Here is a 19,723-nt window from a genome sequence, read left to right as displayed (position 1 = left end):
ACATTTATTAATTACATACTGTTGGAATGCATGTTTCGACACTTTATACTTCTGAGACCCCATTCGACCACTGAACACACTTTAAGACCCAAAAGTCTCCGAAGACCCAAAAGTCACTGAGGACCCAAAAGTCCCTGAAGATCCAAAAGTCCCTGAGGACGCAAAAGCCACCGAAGACCCAAAAGTCACCGATGACCCAAAAACACCGAAAACCCATTATACCCATTTGACCTTAACACCATTTAGGCCTCTTACACCCTTCAGACAGATTAGACAGCTTCGACCCTTGACCATTGAGACCGCTTGGACATTTTTATATGACAAATAAATTTCAAATAAATATAATATCACCAATATTACAAATAAATTTGTACAAAAGAAATGTTTGTATTGTGATTGGTGTAAAACATGACAACACAGCAAATCTGTGACGTCAATCTCTGCGACGTGTGGAGAGGTGAGTGTAGCGAGCCGATCCACACAAGTATAATGACAAAAAAAAAAACTACGTTTATTCAATATTTTCAAACAAAATACAACACATTCTGAATTTATGTTTTACATTCTGCAAACTTTCTTACCCAAAGGTTCACCAGAATATTATCCAAACAGTAATATTCCCCAAAGTCATTTTGAGGATGATGATAAAAATAAAATTCATGAAATTTTACAGTAAATTTGATTTCCTCCCATTAGGTAAATAATATCGCCATGAACCATAATATGTAAACATCTTGGAATACGAGCAAATGGTAAAGCTCGTACGAGGTCAGGATAACACAAGGACATCACAGACCTTGCTGACATTTGCTGCTGCTGTTATTCACCTCGATTTTAATTACCTCTATTCAGTTGCTGCCCATCTTCACCCAGTTATAAATTTACCAAACTCCCCATGCTCACTATAAAATCTCCAACAGTGCCTGCTGCACACACAGACAGACAACCACTTTATCTAAGCCTGGTGTCTCTCTCTCTCTCTCTCTCTCTCTCTCTCTCTCTCTCTCTCTCTCTCTCTCTCTCTCTCTCTCTCTCTCTCTCTCTCTCTCTCTCTCTCTCTCTCTCTCTCTCTCTCTCTCTCTCTCTCTCTCTCTCTCTCTCTCTCTCTCTCTCTCTCTCTCTCTCTCTCTCTCTCTCTCTCTCTCTCTCTCTCTCTCTCTCTCTCTGTCGGTGTCGGTCTCCCTCTCCCTCTCTCTCTCTCTCTCTCTCTCTCTCTCCCTCTCTCTGTCGGTGTCGGTCTCCCTCTCCCTCTCTCTGTCGGTCTCCCTCTCCCTCTCCCTCTCTCTGTCGGTCTCCCTCTCCCTCTCTCTGTCGGTCTCCCTCTCTCTGTCTCTGTCGGTCTCGCTCTCTCTCTCTCTCCTCTCTCCTCTCTCCTCTCTCCCTCTCTCCTCTCTCCTCTCTCCTCTCTCCCTCTCTCCTCTCTCCTCTCTCCTCTCTCCTCTCTCCTCTCTCCTCTCTCCTCTCTCCTCTCTCCTCTCTCCTCTCTCCTCTCTCTATCTCTCTATCTCTATCTCTCTATCTCTCTCTCTCTCTCTCTCTCTCTATCTCTCTCTCTCTCTATCTATCTATCTATCTATATATATATATATATATATATATATATATATATATATATATATATATATACTGAGTATCAACTATTTTACCCTGACTTATCCTGAGATCATTCTTCTCTGTTGGGTCCCACCAAAACCGTTGGGAACAGAGATGGAACGACACTCTCTTTACAAGTCCCTCTGTCTCTTGCTTCTCCTCCAAAACATATCTTCACTCTCTGTGGCTTCACAAGCAGATTTGGCTTCAGAGTCTATTCTGTTGAAAGGGCGCTTGGGAATGCAGCTCTGCGGTCGTGAGTTCATCCGTGCAGTGATCTTCACGTGTGGAGGATCACGCTGGCGCCGTGGATCAGGTAGTAATATGTTGTCATCATCATCATCCTCATTTATTATTGTCTATAATTGGCTTTAGTAATGATTACATTCTCTATCATTATGATAGTTTATCATTCTGTTTAACTTTATGGTTGCCTGGCTAACACCTCGTCCCAAAAAATGTTCAAAGAGAATAGCAAGTCTGAATGGAGATAAGCTTGTTAACATAGACAACAGTGAATTATAACACCTCATTCCTCAAGTATAATCACAGAGGTGTATTTTCGTTTTGCCTTTTTTCCACACTTTTCAACTTTCGTTTTCTTCAGATTTTTGACTGGTAAAACGTTATTCAAAGACAAGTGGCTCATTTCCGATTTGGAAAACTTCAGGGTTTTGTCAGATTTGAAAAAAATAGTTTTGATCCACTTTTTTATTGATGACCTTGTGTGATAACCTCCCATATCATTTGATACTTCACTTTCCCCATGTAAAACGCCATTGTGAGATGTTTCAGGAAACATTTATATACATACACAGTTACACACACATACTACTGCTACTGCAGAACTTGTATGTGTCTGTATGTATATATAAATATATATATATATATATATATATATATATATATATATATATATATATATATATATATATTTATATTGAAGGCTCAAGTCACAGTCTATATAGTCCTCATCGAGGCTAGGTGTTAAATAAAAAACTGCATTGACAGAAGTTAAGAAAGAGAGAATAGTCTAAGAGTTTTTGAGGAAATAAAAAATCTGCTTTTGAAAAGGGGAAGGTCATAAGTGTTTGGAAAGACATGAGAAGGTAAAGAGTTCCAGAGTTTGGCACTGGAGGGGAAGAAACAAACATCATAATGGCCAACCCTTAAGTTTCCGATACCCACACAAAAATCATGTGCTGTAGTGGCTTGTCGACTATTCCTTGGTCTCGCTAATGGTGGAGGGACACAAGCAGCAAGTTCTCGGGAGCAGAAACCGAAGTAATATATTGTTGCGGATTTCGCGCCCGCCGGCGTGCGAACGGCCACGTAACTCGAATCGCGGCACGTCGCCCACCGGACGGACAATCCAGTCGTGACCCTCTCGGACTAACGCCGGGAACCAGTCACGGGTGGACCTTTCGGTCTCACCGCGATCGAGCCAATCAGCCCCCGCGTGGGATAGGGTTGCTCGCCAAATTCGAACTACCTAAGTACCCACACGGAGGGTAGACCGGGCGATCGCACCTCGCCGCAGGTCGACTTCGGACACGGGCCACTTAAGAGACCCGTTCCGTACTATCAGAATAACCGAGCGGTGTTATCGTCGACCTCGACGGTTCGATTAATTATCGGGCGTATTCAGCCCACTACCAACCCTTTACGTGAAGCAAGATGGGGATTCAATGGAGGAAAAGACGAAGCGAAGCGGGAGAACAGTTCAACAATAAAGCACATTTATTCGCGGCACACGGGAAGCACACAAATACAATTCCACCAAATGCACACAAAAAAAAGAAAACACAATTCCATTTACACAAAAAGCAAACATAAAAGTGAAAACACAGTGCAGAGCTAATACCGACTACCGAGCACACGGCAACACTTATACAATTCTACTTCACAGACGGCGCCGACAACACATACCCAAAACCAAGGAAAAGAAATACCCTCAAGAATGAGGCGGGCCTGAGGCCGAGACCGGGTCGCGCCTACCCGTCTGGTGATGAGACGCGGAGCGGCGATGGCCCCGCAACCCGCGGGCCTCGTGGACGGTGTCTGGTAGGGGGTGGGAACGGGGCCCCCTTGGTCGCACTATCTCAGCGCGGGGGGAAACAGGAGGGGGTTGCTGATGCTCGGGGTATAGAGGATCTTTATTATCCCTGGTGTGCGTCTCCACCTCGGCCAGGTCGCGCTGCCGGCCTCCCTCGGGCGTGCAGCTCCTGGCACCGACGCGAGCACCCCCTCGTCCGACTCTCTTCAGCTTCTCCAGCCACTGCAGGCTTCGGGCTCCAGACTTCCACACTCGTCCCCTCCGTTCCGACTCCTTCTCGTTCTCCTTCTCGTTCTCGTTCTCTTTCTCGTTTTCGTTCTCGTTCTCCTTCTCCTGACTGACGAACACCGTCCTTTTATCCCCCCCGTAACTTCGCCTTTGACCCCCTCCCTTTGACCTTTCACCTCGCTCCCCATTGGCCCGAGAAAAAGTGGGCGTGAAGGCTTTTTGATCCACAAATTTGCATATATCGATCGCCCTGGGGGCGGGGCCAATTCGCCCCTCGCTCATCGATTGGACGGCAAAAAGTGGGCGTGTGTCGTTTTTGATCCGTTTTTGAAGCACAAAATCCGTGATTTTGTACACGCTGTTCGACGCGCGTTCTGCATGAGTCCAACACCGGTACCCACAGCGGGGCAAGAACGGTGGCGATGCTACGGTTGCGAGGTGTGACGTGAAGGTCGTGGCGGTTGTGGTGAAGCGGTGGTTGTGGTCGGTGGTTGTGATCATGGCGGTTGGTCCAAAATAAAGATAGTAAAAGAAAAACGGCTATCCTGAAGAGTCGCAGCTCGCATAAATGACATATATTCCCACTAGACAACGGGTTTGGGCCTAACTACACATGCACTTACCGAGATACCTCACCTAAGGGACCTGAATGGTGGTTTGCGAATTTGGTGACCACAACACTACCCCCTTCCCTTTTTACAGACTCGTCCCGAGTCGTCAAATTTTCGTGTGCCATCATGTGTAGTTTTCCCCTAGTACATTTTACCTACGGATCCCTGAGTGCGACATTCATGGTATTCGTGTCCCCAAAATAAATAACCTGAGGGCTGCGTAACTATCTAAACAAACTCACTCACACGGACGACTTAAATAAAATTGCCGGCGCTAAGACATACATGCCGGGGGCGCACTCATATTTACAGTACATCTTACCTTAACTTACAAATTTTACACTAAACCATGGCCCAGGATCACTGAACTCTGCAAAAGAAAAGCAGTTAGCAGGGAGCCAGGCTGCCTGCATGCAGTCTCTGGCTCGAAACAATGCAGGTGACAGGGAACGTGGCTGGCTGCTCACACGCAGTCCAAGGCCTTCCCTTTTGAACTGAACTCAGTGAACCACAACGGTGCTTGGGCTGCACAACGCAGTCTCCGTGCCAGCTCAAGTGGCACACGCAATGAGCACAACGAATGGATGGATGGACACAAACACGGTGCACGGGCCGCCACTGCAGGCCCGTGTTGTAGCTGCCAACAGGGCAGTTCTTGCAGCTTGCAAACTGTTGCCTTGATCCTGGCGCACATGGCAATGAACAGGGGGGGGGGCAAAGCAAAAATTGAACGGGGCTGGTGAACATGGGCAGTGGGCATGGCATGGCAAAGGTGAGCAGGCAAACTCAGCCCGCAGAATAAGGCCGCTGCAGGCAAACACAGCCGGCAGATGAACTGGCCGGCACAGGCCTTGAAGTACCACAGCTGCAGATGATCCGGCCGGCACAGGCCTTGCAGCAACACAACAGCTGCCGATCAAGTGGGCCGGCACAGGCCTTGAAGTAACACAGCCAGCAGATGAAGCTGGCCAGCCTTTGCCGTTCAGTGGAGGTTGGTGGAGGGAGTGCGGTGGTGCTGGCCACTTGGAAGGCGGGCTCGGACCTACCTACCTGTCTCCCTCCCAACCTATCGCCTTTGCCTGTCACTGTACATACCCACTCCCTTAATTTGTGAAAAACCAATTTAGCCCCCTTAATTTATTTTTTTTTTTTTTTTTTTACTTCCCCACTATAAATCGTCCCCTAACCCCCTTTATCGTCCTTGTTCGGCTAACCTATTCTGTCACCTAGCCTACTCCCAACCCCTACGTTCCCTTCCCAGAGGGGAACAAGGGAGAGCTAACGTCCTGTGTCGAGGCCCAACGAAGCCTCAGAATGGCCTCCCCAGAGTTCGGCGATCTTTAACCAAAGTGGGTCCAGCGGCCCACAACGACAGCGAGGGGATGGATGGTGCGGAGGGGTACATCTCCTAATCTACCCTAACCATTTAACTGTTAAACTACCCCGGGGCTTTCAACAAGCGCCTCTCGCTTAAACTATTGGTTCTATCAACCCAGATTCCCGTCGCCTGTGTTGGTGTCCTCACAATTTCGGGCCTCGCCCCCCAATTTTCTCTCCGTGCCCTCACACGGTCTCCTGGCTGGGACACGTGGCTCCCTTTGGCAGGCACGACCCTCTGCCGAATCTCCCGCTATGGCACCCCCGGGCACAACACTGCCTCCGAGCCTACCAGCTCCCTAACACCGGGGAGTGCCCCCCATGGCACCTCCCCTGAAACGCACACGTGGCAGGCCGGCCTCCCGGGCCCCTTTCCGAGGGTCACCCGTGCCCACAACACTGCCCACGCGGCAAATGGCGCCCCGGGCCCCCGCACCAAGCAGGCGCACCCGTGCCCACTACTCTATCCCGGCCCCCCATGGGCCCTTGGCCTACCGCGGCCGACTAGCCTGGTGCCCGGGGTACCCACTCAGCGATACTCACCTTTCGCAGCCACGCTCCCAAGCCCGTCAACAGGGCTCCTGCACCCCTCCAAATGGGTTTCGAGCCTACATTCCCACCAACAGCAAAACGACCTCCATTTTTCAATTTGACTAACCCAGCTAACTCACTCTACACTGACCCCGGGGGTCCCTTGGGCGGGAGTCACTCCTCCCCCCAATCACTCATCGCACCATGCATTCCCTATTCACTCCATACACACAGACCCGCTGGCCTCACTCACTCACCAAGCACATGCTTCCATTTCACTCACCAACTCTTTTCAACACACACACCACTGAACTCTGCCATCCTTCTTACTACCTCCCCTAACTAACTCGTGCTCCCACGTCGTCCCTTAAACTAAAGCACGTTCCTTTTAACACTACGTAGCTAAACTACGTCCCCTCTACACATTCACTGTCTGTCTCTGTCTCCAAATAAATCATTTTATTTCCCAACCTAAATCTGGCTACAATCCCTCTACCTAATCCATTCCACGGACTCCATGAGGACTGACCCCTGCCCCATGAAGTCGGTCTAACTAAGCTAACCCTTCCCCCTAACTAGTTTCCATCCTGTGCCCAGGTAAGGGGGTCTTCCACCCCTTGCCCAGGAATCCTGTGCACCCGAAAGTGAGGCTTGTTTTTTTTTTTTTTTCCATGCGCAGCACCTGCGCGGCAACTCAGAGCTCGCGCACTTTGCACCTGCCCGTGACGTCATGCAGCTGCACGTGTTCCTCGTCCCTCCTTGGACGGGACCATCCGGCAGAGATACCCCTCCTGCCGGATTCCAACCACACGTGCAGCCATGACGTCACCGTGCGCATAAAAAAAAACACAAGCCCCACGTTTCGAGGGGTTCCCCACGCGAACACATGTGCTTTGCCCGTTGGAGCTTAACACACACGATCGCGTGGAGAACCCGTCCGGTCCAAATCCGTAGTCCTGCCTAAACTTTGTCCGTCCGCGGGATCGGCAAATCCACCGCTGGCGTTTCCGGACCGGGACTTCACTCTCGCAAGCGAGCACGTGGTGGTCTCGTGCGTTGCACAGCACGAACCGCGTGCTCACTGCTGGGTGAACCCGGCACGGTCCTCGAAACAGCTACAGCCGCTACCCGGCTTTCGTTCCTTACATGTCTCCGTCGTCGCCTCCATTCAACCCACGCACACCTGCGTGTTACGACGCACACAGTCCACTCCATCACATTCACACCGGGAGACGCGGCTGCGTGCTCCCGCATGCCAACCGACATCTCCCTCACATACCGCTCTCTCACACACACGGTCTCCCTGGCACACAGCGACCTTGCACACGGCCGTTCACTCACGCGTGCGGGGGCACTCACCCGCGGTTCCTCACTCGCACTCCGTGCCTCATCCACACACGCGGGGGCACTCACCCGCGGTACCTCATCCACACACCGTGCCTCACTCATACACGCGGGGGCACTAACCCGCGGTGCCTCACTCGCACTCCGTGCCTCATCCACACACGGTGTGCTGGGAAGCACGTACTCCGGCAACATCGCCACCACACCACTCACATGTGGTGCCTCATTCATACTGGCCGTTTCATCCACACACACGGCCTCTCTCACACACGGTGCCTCATCCACACACGGCGTGCTGGGAAGCACGTACTCTGGCACCATCGCCACCACACCACTCACACACGGGGTCGCTTCCACACACGGGGACGCACTCACACCTTGCACCACACACACAGGGACAACCATACTGGGGATTCGTGTCCCCACAAGGGTCTCCAGGGCCTCTATACCCCCCAAGCTCTCCGTGCACCCGTCCACAGCACCCGTCCCCTCAACCTCGCAAAACACGACCGAACTCACCTGGTCGTGACTCGCCTCAAGGGGGCATACTCCCTCCCCTCGTTCCTGGAGGAGGCCATCCAGGTGCTCGCACTGGGTCTCTACCCAGTCCGCCAGCTCACCCCCATTGTCCTCCACTACCTCCGTGTGTGTGTGCGCGTCACTTACCCCGTCTTCCTCGTGTAGTCTTTCCTCTATTTTTTCTATCTCCCGTGTCTCTGCCAACTCTGTCACCTCTTCACCCTTTACCTCCCTTGTCTCAACTATTATTATTTCCTTTGTCACGGCCTTCATGCCCGCCTGCCGGCATCGGCCCATGTTCTGCGTCTCACCCCGCAGCTTTTTCGTTCTTTCCTTCATTTGCTGTGTACTCGCATCGATCTTTTCGTTCATGCTTTTTATTTCGTTTTTCATATTCGCTTCCATCTTCGTTTTTACTTCGTCCATTTGCTTGTTCATGTTCGCAATCATCTTCGCTGTCGTTTCCGCATACATTTTTGCCAGCATGGTGTATAGCTGGGTCATGTCGGGTGCGCTTGGGTGAGCCGTTTCGGCAGGGGTCGGGGAAGGGTTTTGGTGGAGAGGGGGGGGGGGGAGGTGTCATACACCGCGGCCGCTGCCGCACCCATTTCGGGCTCTGGGTTCAGTTGGGCGAGTCCGTGTTCCTGCACAATCAACATTTCCTGCTCGGGGATTCCATCCTGGGCCATGGACTCTACATTATTACACATATACATTTCTAATACCCCCGGCTCCCGCTCGCCTTGAGACGCCATCTTGCTTCTCGTGAAGGGTTAATTTAGCTCGCTCGTAATTTGGAGGGAATCGGGGGTCGCTTCTCTCACCCCTGGACCGATTCCCGTGAATTTAATTGGAGACAGGACAGCCCGTTTTCCTTTTCTCCGATACCAGTGCCGCGAGGAGGGCGATGAATTTGTATCGCACGACCTGACACCAGTGTTGCTGATTTCGCGCCCGCCGGCGTGCGAACGGCCACGTAACTCGAATCGCGGCACGTCGCCCACCGGACGGACAATCCAGTCGTGACCCTCTCGGACTAACGCCGGGAACCAGTCACGGGTGGACCTTTCGGTCTCACCGCGATCGAGCCAATCAGCCCCCGCGTGGGATAGGGTTGCTCGCCAAATTCGAACTACCTAAGTACCCACACGGAGGGTAGACCGGGCGATCGATCGCACCTCGCCGCAGGTCGACTTCGGACACGGGCCACTTAAGAGACCGTTCCGTACTATCAGAATAACCGAGCGGTGTTATCGTCGACCCCGACGGTTCGATTAATTATCGGGCGTATTCAGCCCACTACCAACCCTTTACGTGAAGCAAGATGGGGATTCAATGGAGGAAAAGACGAAGCGAAGCGGGAGAACAGTTCAACAATAAAGCACATTTATTCGCGGCACACGGGAAGCACACAAATACAATTCCACCAAATGCACACAAAAAAAAGAAAACACAATTCCATTTACACAAAAAGCAAACATAAAAGTGAAAACACAGTGCAGAGCTAATACCGACTACCGAGCACACGGCAACACTTATACAATTCTACTTCACAGACGGCGCCGACAACACATACCCAAAACCAAGGAAAAGAAATACCCTCAAGAATGAGGCGGGCCTGAGGCCGAGACCGGGTCGCGCCTACCCGTCTGGTGATGAGACGCGGAGCGGCGATGGCCCCGCAACCCGCGGGCCTCGTGGACGGTGTCTGGTAGGGGGTGGGAACGGGGCCCCCTTGGTCGCACTATCTCAGCGCGGGGGGAAACAGGAGGGGGTTGCTGATGCTCGGGGTATAGAGGATCTTTATTATCCCTGGTGTGCGTCTCCACCTCGGCCAGGTCGCGCTGCCGGCCTCCCTCGGGCGTGCAGCTCCTGGCACCGACGCGAGCACCCCCTCGTCCGACTCTCTTCAGCTTCTCCAGCCACTGCAGGCTTCGGGCTCCAGACTTCCACACTCGTCCCCTCCGTTCCGACTCCTTCTCGTTCTCCTTCTCGTTCTCGTTCTCGTTCTCGTTCTCGTTCTCGTTCTCTTTCTCTTTCTCGTTTTCGTTCTCGTTCTCCTTCTCCTTCTCCTTCTCCTTCTCCTGACTGACGAACACCGTCCTTTTATCCCCCCGTAACTTCGCCTTTGACCCCCTCCCTTTGACCTTTCACCTCGCTCCCCATTGGCCCGAGAAAAAGTGGGCGTGAAGGCTTTTTGATCCACAAATTTGCATATATCGATCGCCCTGGGGGCGGGGCCAATTCGCCCCTCGCTCATCGATTGGACGGCAAAAAGTGGGCGTGTGTCGTTTTTGATCCGTTTTTGAAGCACAAAATCCGTGATTTTGTACACGCTGTTCGACGCGCGTTCTGCATGAGTCCAACACCGGTACCCACAGCGGGGCAAGAACGGTGGCGATGCTACGGTTGCGAGGTGTGACGTGAAGGTCGTGGCGGTTGTGGTGAAGCGGTGGTTGTGGTCGGTGGTTGATGTTGTGGTTGTGATCATGGCGGTTGGTCCAAAATAAAGATAGTAAAAGAAAAACGGCTATCCTGAAGAGTCGCAGCTCGCATAAATGACATATATTCCCACTAGACAACGGGTTTGGGCCTAACTACACATGCACTTACCGAGATACCTCACCTAAGGGACCTGAATGGTGGTTTGCGAATTTGGTGACCACAACAATATGTAGAAAATAGAAAGAGCCTACTATGAGGCGTAATTTGATGGGGTCGAGTTTGAGGTCAGATTGGGAGAGTTGATACGTCGGATTAGTTTGGATTCAATTCTGTCCAGTCAGTATGCGGAGCTGGAACCTCCCCAGATGTGAGAGCAGTACTCTGTACAAGGATGAATCAATCCTTCATATAGTTGAAGCAACTGTTCAGAGAAGAAGAATCTTCAACATCTGAACAGGGCTCCTAGTTTCTTAGAAAGCCTGGTGTTGGCTTAGTGGTTTGGGTGGCGGCTTGGGATCCTCGGGTCCTGAGTTCAAGCCCCGTTGGCCGCTGAATTAAAACACACCAGGAGGTTGACTCAGCCTGTCATCCTTCCGAGGTCGGCAAAATGAGCACCAGTGTACTGGTAAGGGGGACACTGCATCAGCGGCGTAGCCGCATCCCAACCAATGATGCAACCAGCAGCCATAGGCTGCACTCGATTGAGAGAGAGTTTCTTTGAAGCAGACTTAACTATTTGTGTAATGTGTGGATTTCAGGATAAATTTGATGTTAGGGTAATACCTCGTAGGTTTATTGTATCATGTTTAATTGTGGAGGTTTCAAAGGACATGAGAGAGAGAGAGAGAGAGAGAGAGAGAGAGAGAGAGAGAGAGAGAGGGGGGTGGGGGGAGATATGTGTGAGATATATCTATATTTCACAGTGGGGTAAATGTAATAGAGTCAGGGTTAATGTTTCTAAAACTCAATTATATATATATATATATATATATATATATATATATATATATATATATATATATATATAGATATATATTATATTATATTATATTATATTATATTATATTATATTATATTATATTATATTATATTATACCGGGTGTAGTGGCGTGCGCCTGTAATCCAGCTACTCGGAAGCTTGGGTTGGAGGATCGCTTGAGGATGGGAGCTCTGCACTGGGCCGCGCTATGAGAGGGTGTAGGGCAGCCCGGAATCATGGCAAAACCAAATCCTTATCCCTGTGTTGTAAGAGGCGACCAGGGTTGCGTCAGGAAGGGCATCCGGCGTAAAATCTATGCCAAATCAGTATGCGGATCATGAGGGATGATCCGCTGTGGCGACCCCTAACAGGAGCAGCCGAAAGATGAACAACATATATCTATATATATATATATATATATATATATATATATATATATATATATATATATATATATATATATATATATATATATATATATATATATATATATATATATATATATATATAGTGTTATGGATTTCAGGAAGTAAGCCATAGTGATAAGCATCTTCTCTTTGTCTGTTTTTATATCAACGCCTAATTAATTCTTTATTTGCTTGAGATGATTTTGATGGATTTGAATTTCCCTATTTTCACCACAAATAAATGAAAAGTTCTTCAGTTTATTAATTTTTTTCTCATTAATAAATTCCTTGTTGACATTTCAACCTGTCTGTGCTTGTCCTTTCCTTCCATTGATCCAGCATTGTCCGAACCTTGATAGACTGGAAGGTAGTTCCCAAACAAATTGACCTGTCAATCGGCACGCACCAGCGGTAAACGCTTGGCCGCCCTACTTAAGATCTAATCAAGATGAGATTGGTGCATCGCTGAGGGCGTGCTCCCCGTTCAGGAAGCCATGTGACCTCTAGTTAAATGGCAAATTAGACAGTGGACACTGGAACTCGTGGTTAACTGATCGGCATTTGTGGTTGTAAAGCAACCCACCACACCACAAAGTTAATTGTGAGTGGTGGCCCCAGGTCCGGCGCTTCTGAGGAGAAATGAGGATGAACCCCCTCATAACACTCGGTACCCGTGGCCGTAACAATATATATATATATATATATATATATATATATATATATATATATATATATATATATATATATATATATATACACATACACATGTTTTTTTTTTGTTTTTTTGTTTTTTTTTGCAAGGTCTTCAAAACTGTCCCTCCCCAATTCAATTACAAACATATAAAGCGGTTCAACAGACAGAACACAACACACAACACAACAACACACAACAGACAGAAGCCACTCTTAATAAAAAGCCACATGACAGCATGCATGGAGTTTGCAAAAAGGCATGGGAAAAACTCTGAGAGCATGAAGCAAAATATTCTGTGGTCTGATGAGATGAAAATTGAACTGTTTGGCCTGAATGCAAAACACTATGTCTGGCAGAAACCGAGCACAGCTCATCACCCATCTAACACTGTCTCTAACGTGAAGCATGGTGGTGATGTTGGTGGCATCATGTTATGGGGACATTTTTCAGCAGCAGGAACTGGGAGACTTGTAAACTTTACTTTGAATAAGTAAACTTTACTTCAATACTTTTAAGAAGTGCCTTTGGTAGTGATTACAGCTTCGAGTCTTCTTGGGTATGTCTGTATCAGCTTTGCACATCTGGATTTGGGGATTTTCTCCCATTATTTCTTACAGACATGATCAAGCTCTGTCAAGTTGGATGGGGAGTGTAGGTGAACAGCAATCTTCAATTATTTTGATGGATTTTCAATGGGATTCAAGTCTGGGCTTGGACTGGGCCACTCAAGAACTTTCACACTCTTGTTCTGAAGCCATTCTAGTTTGGCTTTGGATGTATGCTTGGGGTAATTGTCCTGTTGGAACGTAACTCTTTGCTGCTGTCTTAGGTCTTTTGCCCTCTGAAGCAGGTTCTCCTCAAGGATTTGCCTGTATTTGGCTCTATTCGTTGTTCCCTCTGTTCTTAGAAGTCTCCCAGTCCCTGCTGCTGAAAAGCATCCCGATAGCATAATGGGGGTTTTTTTCCTCTAAAACGACACAGAATCCTCTAAAACCTAGTGGTGCCTTGTCAAGTCAGTCTCTGGTGTATGCTCCCCTTCCATCGCTTCCCTCACTCTACTGATATCAAAAGGTGTGAAGGTCTTAAGGGGAGAAAAGAGTCTGAGGCTCTTCAGGGTTATAAAGGGTTTTTAGGGTCTTCATGGTATTAATGGGTTTTCGGGTTCTTCAGGGTCCAATGAAATTCATACACATACTTATGTTCTGTGTGAACAAACAAACAGACAGAGAAACAAACAAAGAAGAAAGATTTCATGCATAGCGCGATATTTGCGAAATCCATAAAACAAATTTAACTTGAAAAATAATTGGTGGTTGAATTCAATGACCAAATATACAACTCCTCTTCAAATCTCGTCAATTGAATGAAAATTGACAGTATGAGAAATTCGGCCGATGTTGACCTCAAAAATAATTGGTGGTTGAATTCATTAATCTGATATGCAAATCCTGTTCAAATTTCAAGTCAATCTGATGAAAATTGAGGATTTTAGAAATTTGACAAAGTTGTTGACCTTTGGCCTATGATGACCTTTTCACATCAAAAAAGTAGGATTATGTTGGACCACCAACTCTGCCATTTGGTGAAGTTTTGTGATGATCGGTTTAAAATTATGACCTGTCGGCGATCGTAGGTGAGCGAACAGATAAACAAATGGAAGCAATCAACATACTTGTCAGGAAAAATTTTTTTTGACAAGTAACCAGAAAAAGACGTCATGCAGAGCATGATACGAACAAAATCCACCCCCCTCTACAAAGGTTGCCATGGATGCATGAAATTGTCCGTTTCGTTAAGATTAAAATTGACAATATTAATCAAAGCTAAGGTCAATCTGATGAAAATTGATTATTTTTCTGATTGAAATTGATGATTCTTGAAGTTTGACCTTGAGTTGACCTTTGACCTTTTGACCTCAAATCGCTGGTTTACCAATTCAGTGACGCAATATACAAATTGTGTTCAAATTTCAAGTCAATCGAATGAAAAAAAAAACTGACGTTTTTAGAAATTTGACCTCAAAATCAATTGGCTTCTCAGTTGAGACTACCTTTACGAATTAGTGAAGTTTCATGATGATCGGTTTCCAATCTTGACCTGCAGGTGATTGACAAATAAGCAGATAGAATAACAAAATCGACTGACTAATAGACTTGAAAAATCTTCGATTTTGCAAGTAACAAGAAAGATTTCATGCATAGCACGATACTTGCAAAATCCAGAAAACAAATATGACCTCAAAAATAATTTGTGGTTCCAACTCGATGACCAAATATGCAACTCCTCAAATGCCAAGTCAATCGGATGAAAACTGATGATTTTAGAAATCTCAAGTAAGTTGTTGACCTTTGGTCTATGTTGACGTTTTGGTCGATGTTGACCTCAAAAATAATTGGCTGGTTGAATTCGGCTATCTGAAATATAAATCCTCCTCAAATTTCAAGTCAATCGGATGAAAATTGAGGATTTTAGAAATCTGATAAGTTTGTTGACCTTTGACCGATGTTGACCTTTTGACCTCAAAAACAACAGGTTTCTTGCTTATGAGAAACTGTCATGTGGTGAAGTTTCATGAAGATCGGTTTAAAATTGCGACCTGTAGGTGACAAACATAAAAATACAGACAAGCACAAAAACGCACACAACCAAACCGATATACTTGAAAAATATTTGATTTTTGCAAGTAACAAGAAAGACGTCGTGCAGAACACAATACTTGCGAAATTCCAAAAGCAGATTTGACGATAAAAAAAATAATTGGTGGTTGAATCCAGTGACCTGAAGTGCAAACAAACCCTCTTCAAATTCCAAGTCAATCAGATGACAATTGAGGTTTTTTTAGAAATTCATCCTGTGTTGACCTATTGTCCTTTTGACCTCAAAATCAATCGTCTTCTTGCTTATGACCAACTCTACCATTTCGTGAAGTTTCGTGAAGATAGGTTTAATATTGTGACCTATAGGTGACTGACAGACAGACAGAATGAATCACAGAACAGACCAACCAATCAATACACTGCTACTTACGAATCTTCGATTTTGCAAGTAACCAACGGACACAAATGTAATACCCTCTCCTCTGGCAAGGGTAATAAGCAGGTGTCAGTGTGTAATTGTGTGCTGTTCTTCCAACAGCTCGAATTAAACTTGTTTTTATTAAACTCCATTTGATTTCCAAATAGAGTACTGCATATAATTTCCTTAACGAATACAGTACGATTACCGTCGTTTCTGTGACATATATCACCCTCACCTTTCTTTGTTTTCACTTCTGTTACCCCATAACTGCCCCTCTTCTGCCCTATCAGGGTCAACTGAGCTTTCCATGGACCATCGAGCAGCAGAGTGGCCAGGAAACACTGCCCATTTGGTTGTTGCACAAATGCGCGAAGTTGACAAGAGCCGACGAATTACTGGAAAAGCCAGGCAGCATGGAATTTCCGGCCACTGCTGCCGATGGGGTTGTTCGAAAGCAGAACTTAGCCTGTTGTGCTGAGTTGAGAAAGAGCTGGAGTTTGAGGAGTGGAATGCAAAGGAAGAGGAATGAGGGATAGCGGATCGACAGGATCAGACCTGTGATATAAATGAGGAAAGCTGTGAGGTATAGGGACAGTAGTTTAGTCTTGCATTAGCAATGCATGTTGATTTGTGAAATTCCTGGAGTCAATGTCCAGATATGTACAATCTCAAGCATGTTCTTCATGGTGGATCATTTACCTTAGCGACCGACCAACCTGAACAACACAAAACAAGCTGTCCCTCACCCAATGAACTGTATTTGACTCTTTCTTGATCCTCACATGATGAAAAGAATAATAAACATTAAGGGTGTGTTGTTGAGAGATTTGTCTGATATGATATAACCACCTAGCTCATTAACCTCCACCATCTTCGAAGATGGATGGAGGTTACTGTTTTCGCTCCTTTCTGTTTGTTTGTTATCTTGCCAAAACGAAGTTTTTGCAAGATATGTTCGTCAGCTTGTATGTTTTTTTTTTTTGTTTGTTTGTTTGTCTGTAATCACGTATAAAAAATTCTGCAGAGCACAGTTATCATCGGAAATTTTTGTAACTTCGCATATCAGAGGCCTATAGAGGTCCCTTTCAGCACATAAAATTTTGAAGGTCAAGGTCAAGGTCACTTTGGCGCAAATCAGGGGAGTCGACGAAACCCTTATTTTTTGAGTAATTTTGATCGGATAGTGTTCAAACTTCATGGGAATATAGTTCATGGTCTGGCGCTCAGCTGATTAATTTTTGGTGTCGATTGGCCTTGACCTTCATGTTTTGTTTTTGTTTTGTTTTTTTGGTCTGTAATCACGTATAAATCACTCTGCAGAGCACAGTTATCATTGGAAATATTTGTAACTTCGCATATCAGAGGCCTATAGAGGTCCCTTTCAGCGCATAAAATTTTGAAGGTCAAGGTCAAAGGTCAAGGTCACTTTGTCGCAAATCAGGGGAGTTGACAAAACCCTTATTTTTTGAGTAATTTTGATCGGATCGTCTTCAAACTTCATGGGAATATAGTTCATGGTCTGGCGCTCAGCTGATTGATTTTTGGTGGTGATTGGCCTTGACCTTCATGGTTAGCGCCTCAGGTCAAACATATTTGACCCCAAGGTCAAATTTTCGAGTTTTATGAACCATATCGTGTAGCACCTCAAATTGAACACCTCGATGAGTGCTTTCTAGATGTCAAGCTTGAGACATTATGATGTCATTTGGTGACATTATGAGGCAAAAGCATATTTTTCATGGTTACTCTGTAGAACGATTCTCATCGGAATCTCTCGTAGGCAGATATTCTTCAAGGAGTCACTCCTGGTGGATAGCAGCTCTGTTCACCTCAGTGTGACCTTAAAGAAGTCACACGTGGTCACCTTTTGGCAAGATACGGGTCACCCTGCGGGTGACATTGGTTAATTTTTATTTGTTTGTTTGTGAACAGTATTACGGAAAAACTCCTCGACGGATTTCGACAAAACTTGGTGGGGGGTTAGGTATGGTCCAAGGATCATGCCATTAAATTTTGGACTTGGTCCCCCCCCCAAAAAAAAATTGTTGGAGAAAAAAAAAATTTTTTTTTTGCATTTCTGCATGTTTTAAGTGATTTCCAACCCCCCCCAAAAAAAATTGTTACCCCCCCCAAAAAAAAATTGTTAGAGAATTTTTTTTGGCATTTCTACATGTTTTTAGTGATTTCCAACCCCCACCCCAAAATAATTGTTACCACCCCCCCCAAAAAAAAAGAGAGAAAATTTTTTTAAGTGATTTCCAACCCTCTCCCCAAAAAATTGTTACCCCCCCCCCAAAAAAACTGTTAGAGAATTTTTTTTTTTTTTTTGCATTTCTACATATTTTGTGATTTCCAACCCCCCCAAAAAAAATTGAGAAAAAAATTTTTTTGGGCATTTTTACATGTTTAAAGTGATGTCTAACCCCCTCCCCCCAAAAAAAAATTACCCCCCCCCCAAAAAGGGGAAAAGAAATTTTTTTTTGCATTTCTACATGTTTTAAGTGATTTCCAACCCCCCCCCAAAAAAACTGTTGGAGAAAAAAATTTTTGCAACTTTTTTTTCAACAAAATTTCGATTTTTTTTTTTTGGGGGGGGGGAATTTTTACATGTTTTAAGTGATTTCCAACCCCCCCCCCCAAAAAAAAATGTTGGAGAAGAGAACTATAACTTTCAGCACTGTTGACATATTTAATGAATAAGATATAAGGTTCACTTGAGTGACCCAGCAGTATTGGCGGCGGAGGTTTTGCACTCTCCCGAGTGCTCCCCCTCTAGTTAACACTGCTGTCATTCATGGCGACCTCTATTGGATCCAATGGAGGTCCAAACTTCATTTTAATGCTAAGAAATAATTATGACTTCGGGTGTTTGAGGTCTTATTCACGCTCTCCTCGAAGTTGTCAAGCTTGGGTTTGAATCGAGACTAACTATAAATTGTCACCCTCATGGTTCACAGGCAGGGTGGTACATCAATGTGTGTGCCGTTCCTCGGATGGATGTTAAAGTCGGTGTCCCATCTGCCGGCATTAGTTGGTGGATGCTGAAGATCCCATGGTGTCCTTCACAAAGAGAAGGCGAACTACCGCAGGCAACATGAAAAAACTACAACGGCACCCGGTAGAGCGCGTACCTCAGCCAGGCTGAAGGGTTAACATTTTGTATGCTACTGATAGGCCAGACCTGAACCAAAATCTAATCAGCTTGTTTATGTCACCTTACCAACTCATCCACCAAGTCTTATCATAACTCATCCACAATTCTTTGAAATATCATGCTGTATATCGTTTTTGGCCCGAACTCTCAATGGTGAAGAATCGCTTGAAAAATTAAAAAAAATTCTCCAATACGGATCTGGATTCACATCTTCACCAAAATCTAATCAATTCGTCTTTGTCACACACCCACTACAATAGTCTGTAACTTGTAAAACCAGATCAAATCTGTACAAACCTGTTTCATGGTCGGGTTGTAAAACCGTCTCGCCCACCAGGTTTCCTGATGAGGAGGGTGGATGCATATGGACACCCAGCAGGATTAAAAACAAAACCTGTCAAAGGGCTGAGGAGCTCCTTGTGAGCCAATGGCCATTCATATCTGGTGCCCAACTGTGTCTGCGGACGTGCCCAACTGTCCAACTGGTGATGCACTGGTGCCGTGACAACTGGTGAAGTGATGCAGGAAGAACTAAGCATATATGGTCCCCAAATGTATCTGCAGTGCTGAGGTGTCCTGGTGACCAGACAGCGGTCTCCTCAAGTTAAATTGAGGCAGTTCCTTCATATGGGTGCCTGGAATGTCCTCACTCTGAGAGAGGATAATCCCTGTTGATGCTGTCATCTGAGCTCCAGCATTTGAACATCAATATTGCAGCACTCTCTGAGGTTTGGAGACTGGATAGTGGTTGCAGATAGTGGAGAGAT

The 19,723-nt window shown here is 46.3% G+C and overlaps 1 long non-coding RNA gene across 1 annotated transcript; it reads left to right on the top strand.

The window, feature by feature from the left end:
• The first annotated feature begins 1,673 nt into the window (after positions 1 to 1,673).
• On the top strand, positions 1,674 to 16,624 carry LOC147016662 (uncharacterized). The gene is made up of 2 exons (XR_015049149.1): positions 1,674 to 1,909; positions 16,093 to 16,624. It is a non-coding gene; the product is annotated as an uncharacterized LOC147016662 (long non-coding RNA).
• The last annotated feature ends 3,099 nt before the right edge of the window (positions 16,625 to 19,723 follow it).

The sequence above is a fragment of the Eptatretus burgeri genome, chromosome 11, assembly GCF_056783735.1.
Source record: "Eptatretus burgeri isolate ZD-2024b chromosome 11, Ebu_testis_v1, whole genome shotgun sequence".
NCBI lineage: Eukaryota > Metazoa > Chordata > Myxini > Myxiniformes > Myxinidae > Eptatretus > Eptatretus burgeri.
The sequence above is the reverse complement of the archived record's forward strand: the minus strand, read 5'-3'. Positions and strand labels throughout refer to the sequence as shown.